General features: G+C 51.6%; 1 non-coding gene across 1 annotated transcript; it reads left to right on the forward strand.

The window, feature by feature from the left end:
• Positions 1-72, forward strand: trnaw-cca (transfer RNA tryptophan (anticodon CCA)). Its single transcript has one exon. It is a non-coding gene; the product is annotated as a tRNA-Trp (tRNA).
• The last annotated feature ends 5,014 nt before the right edge of the window (positions 73-5,086 follow it).

Here is a 5,086-nt window from a genome sequence, read left to right on the forward strand (position 1 = left end):
GAGCTTGTGGCACAACGGTAGCGCGTCTGACTCCAAATCAGAAGGTTGCGTGTTCAAAACACGTCAGGCTCAGTTATGTTTTACAGCAGCTCAAGTTCCTGGATTTTATATCAGAAGAGAGTTCGTTCTCTTGGAATATTCGTGCATGGTAGAATTTCAAGATCAACTTTTATAGATTAAAGTCCTGATTTCTGGTTCCGTTCCATTTCCATGCTCAGTTCTTATTTCACACTGTTTTATATCAGAACAATGTTTCAGGGATGTGATGTGTCCATTGTTTGTGCAATCGCTCTGTCACCCAGTGTGAGAAATAAAACACAAACCGCACAGCGTGCGGCTCAAATCCATACCTGGCTCTGTCTATCGGCCGCTTAGTTCAGTTGGTTAGGACGCAGTGTTGATAACAACAAGGCTGTGGATTTGATCCCCATGTGCGCTGTCACATGGTCAGTCATTAATTTGACACATTTTTGCAACACTTAAAATCCAACTTTTAGATGCAAACAAGTTTACATCAAATGTCAAAGGGAATTTATTTTGAATAACATCCATTGTATCTTTGTCACTGGTCTGGAGTAACACAGAATTCTTTCCAATTATCTTCCGTTTGCTGATAAACGTTGAACTCGTGGCCTGTTCTCGTTCATGGTCACGAGCAGCAAAAACAGACAGAGCAAGTGTGACTGCCCAGAGATGTGGAAAAGGCTTCAGTTTGGGACATATGCAGCAAATCAAATGCTCACCCGGCCCTGAAAGATTCAAAAACTGGGGAAAAGGACACAAAGAGATAGAGAATAAGCTAAAGCTGACAATGTAAATATTTCCCATCATTGATATCTCTCTATTCCAATCCAACCTTCAGAGTTGGGTAAATAATTTCAGTGTAAATTGTGCAGCTCAAGAGTCAAAACCAAAGGGCGATGCAGAATAAAGGAGAACTGCCAAAACCCCAGATTGAACCAGGGATCTTCAGTCCAACACACTCCCAACTGAGCTATTTCAGTCTCACAGGCTTGGGATGATAAGTGGCAAGTAACATTCGCACCACACAAGTGCCAGGCAATGACCATCTCCAACAAGAGAGAATCTAACTATCTCCCCTTGACATTCAATAGCATTACAATTACTGAATCCCCCACCATCAACATCATGGAGGTTACCATGGGTAGTCATACAAATAACGTGACTAGAAGAGCAGGTCAGAGGCTTGGAATCCTGAGGTGAGTAATTACAGTGCAGCTGTTGGCTCCACCCCAGGGGCTGAATTGGTTCTGTAAACCATGAAGCAGCTTCCTCTCAAATCCCAGGTTTATCAATAAATCCTCTCACAAAAGCCCCAAAGTGTGATATATTCCTCCCACTCATCCATGACTCCTGACTCCCCAAAGCCTGTCCACCATCTGCAATTCACAAGTCAAGAGTGTGATGGAATACTCTCCACTTGCCTGGATGGGTGCAATTCCAACTCAAGAATCTCAACACCGTCCAGGACAAAGCAGCCCACTTGATTGGCACCCCATCTACAAACATTCACTCCCTCCACCATCGGCACACAGTGGCAGCAGTGTGTCACGTCTACAAGATGCACTGCAGCAATGCACCAAGACTCCTTCGACAGCACCTTCCAAACCCAGCGACCTTTACCACCGAGAAGGGCAAGGGCAGCAAATGCAGGGGATACCACCACCTGCAAGTTCCCCTCCAAGCCACACACCATCCTGACTTGGAACTATATCGCCGTTCCTTCACTGTCGCTGGGTCAAAATCCTGGAACTCCCTTTCTCACAGCACTGTGGTTGTACCTACCCCACATGGACTGCAGCGGTTCAAGAAGGCAGTTCACCACCACCTTCTCATGGGCAATTAGGGATGGGCAATAAATGCTGGCCTAGCCAGCGATGCCCACATCGCATGAATGAATGAATAAAAATGTGAAGTATCAAAACATCAAGTATTTATGAGTCCAATTGTCAGCAATTTTATTCACTGGATCCAATTGAACTAATAGCACACGGGACCCACGGGTCTTCAGAGCCTCGCCTGGTTAAAGGAGCTGACTGGGAGGTGGGAGCTGAGTGTTGTCTTCACTGGGAAGCTATCGGGTGAGGCAGCAAAACTTGGCAGAAAGGGCATCGGGAAACACTGTCAGGAGTGGGGGCCAATGTGCCAGCTCTGCAGAGGGAACAACACCAGGGTGCCATTGGGGCAGTGCCACTTCATTGAGGGTGACAAGTGAGGTAAATGTGGCTGGGTGTTGTTTACTGTGACGGCCTTGCACTCAGGGAGGGGCAACCTGTCATGGGCCTCATTCGAGGCTCTCATTGGATTCGAGGCTCCCATTGAGGAGGAGGAGGAGGAGGAGTAGAGAGGAAGGGAGGGAGGCACAGGCACCAGCAGGGGCACCACAGCAGCTTGGGGGCCCACAGGAAGGCCAGCCTCGAACAGGAGGCTGGAGAAGGAGGCAGAGGAACACGTCAGCCGAGGTTCAACTAACTGCAGATGTCCGAGTGACAGTGTCTCCGCAGACTGCACCTCTCCACGGTGGTCGTCACTGATCTCTCTGCCATGATGCAGCTGTGCCCCATGCGACTTGGTGGGCACCTGATGCCAGTGTCACTGTAGGTCACCGTGCCACTGAACTTCTTCACCACCAGATCATTGCGGGGATCCACTGGAGATATGTGTGGAATCTCACAGTCTGTAGTGAATCAGTGCATCAAGGAGGTCACCAATGTCCTGTTCAGGAGGGCCGGTGACTATGTGCACATTGATCCAAACAGTCAAGCTGAGAGAGCTATAGGATTCGGGGACATCGCTGGATTCCACCAGGTGTCGGGTGTCATTGACTGCACCCATGTGACCATCATGGCTCCTGCAGACCAGCCAGCAGCCTTCAACAGGAAGGGCTTCCACTTGCTCAGTGTGCAATTGGTCTGCGACCACTGCAAATGGATCCCATAGGTGTGTGCACAAATCCCGGGAAGCAGCCACAACGCCGGCATACCAAGGCACTCCCAGGTGCCAGAACCTTTCCGCGGCCCCATCCGCTTTCAGAGATGGATCCTTGGAGACTAGGGCTACCCACTGAGGACATGACTACTGACGTCTGTAAGGAACCCACGCACGGATGCAGAGGAGAGGTACAACACCTGCTGCGGGTCAACCCGAGCGACCATCAAGGAGGCCATTGGTCTCCTGAAGATGAGATTCAGGTGCCTAGATCGATCCAGTGGAGCCCTTCAGTATGTCCCGGCGAGGGTCTCGCATATCGTGGTGGTTTGCTGTGCACAGCACAATCTGGCATTACAGAGGGGTGAGGTGTTGACTAGTGAGGATATCGTGGAGTGTGATGTCTCCTCTGATGATGAGGATGTGGAGGAGGATGCTGCCCAAGCAGTGCCAGATGAAGAACCTCAGGCACAGCAGGGTAGGGGCCATGAGATACACACAAGGGAGACATGAGACACCCTTATACATTCAAGTTTCCTTTGAGCCTTACCACCTTCTGGAACCAAGGCAATAAAGTCTTAGCTTTAAACAGCCCTGTTGTCACCTCCTTCCTTCTGTTCTGCAGCGTCCAGGTACACATCGCACAGTGACAAGGCCAAAGCTTTGTGAACTCAGGGCTTGGTCCCTCACTTCCAGCCCCTTGGGAGGAAGGGTTTAAATGAAGTCCCAAAGGGCATCAACAATAGGAAGGAGACATAGTGAGAGAACATCATTTCTTTCTTCCGTGTGACAACAAACGCAACCCTATCCATCTGGAATGTACATTCACCGTGAACCCTAAGTGAATCTAGATGCTCTTCTTAAATCTTTTCCGGGTGCTCCTACGTGGTGCTCCCCCTGCTCTGTCAGCTGAGGTGGAGACAGGCTACTGACCTTGCTGCCCCATGGCTTGGGATGACATTGGTGGCCGTCCTCTTGCTGCCTGAGGCCTGGAGGGCCCCGGCACACTGAGGGCCTCCTGCACAGGTACAGGGACCCCCCTCTGTCATCGAGGGTGATGGAGACAGGCACTGGCATCACTTGTGTCACTGGCAGAGGGGCTTTGGAGCTACTGTCCACACCAGGAGCACCCTGAGAGGAGACCCCAGATGTAGCAGCCAGCTGCTCCTCCCCCTTATAAGACACACTTGTAACTCGCTGCTGACCTGAGAGGGACGTGGACCTCGTCCCCCCTCTCACCTTGTCACCGCTGGATGGAGCTCATGGACAAAGCGATGGAGTGCAGGTCTGCACACATCTCCGGCAGCCACTGATTGATTGGCTGGATCAGGCTCTCCATGAGAGTCACCAATCTCACAATGGAGGAAGCCAGGCACACCCCCATCAGAGACAATGCAGCGCCCAAGGCCTGGATGGACTCCTCCACCATCCTTGTTTGGGTACACATAGCCTCTGGCAACTGTGCCAGATGTTACCTGACCTCTCGCTGCAGCTGCGGTATTTCCCGTGTTGCTGGTGACACCAGAGGCATGTCATCAGCCTGGGGCTCAGTGTGGGCCTGGCCTCCCACAGACCACCAACTGTCAGTGGCCTCGGCTGTCACAGCCTCCGTCAGCTGCCCGGGCCTGTCTGTGATGTGCTCATCAGTTTGCGTGAGCGTTTCTGTTCTGGTGGAGGGTGCAGGGGAATGATGTGATGGTGCACCATCTGAGGCTCCCTCCTCCTCCTCAGACGTGTCCGGCTGTCTCCCAGTCTCTCCAGCTCTTTGCTTTTGTCGTTCATCCGGGCCTTCATGAGAAAACAGGGACATTGAAGGGTTACGGTCTGCCCATCGTGACATTCCAACCACCCCTACTGTGCAGCTCCATTGATGCAGTGGTGAACAGATGAGCAGTGTGGCTCCTTTGCAGCGGATGCTCCCTTGTGCCCCAGGAGATGTTCACTCACTCTCTTGGGTAGATGCCCCTGTCTCTCCATCAGCTATGGAGCAGCTGCTTTGCTGCCCGGCCTGTTCCATGGCCTCCTCCTCCATCGGGATGAGGACACGGAGATAAGGCACTCCACCGCCAGTCTTGACACGCTCTTTCCAGTTGTGGGATGTCTTCTCCTGCAGACACAATGATGAACAAAGTTAGTC

Source organism: Heterodontus francisci, unplaced genomic scaffold, assembly GCF_036365525.1.
Source record: "Heterodontus francisci isolate sHetFra1 unplaced genomic scaffold, sHetFra1.hap1 HAP1_SCAFFOLD_43, whole genome shotgun sequence".
NCBI classification, from domain to species: Eukaryota; Metazoa; Chordata; class Chondrichthyes; order Heterodontiformes; family Heterodontidae; genus Heterodontus; species Heterodontus francisci.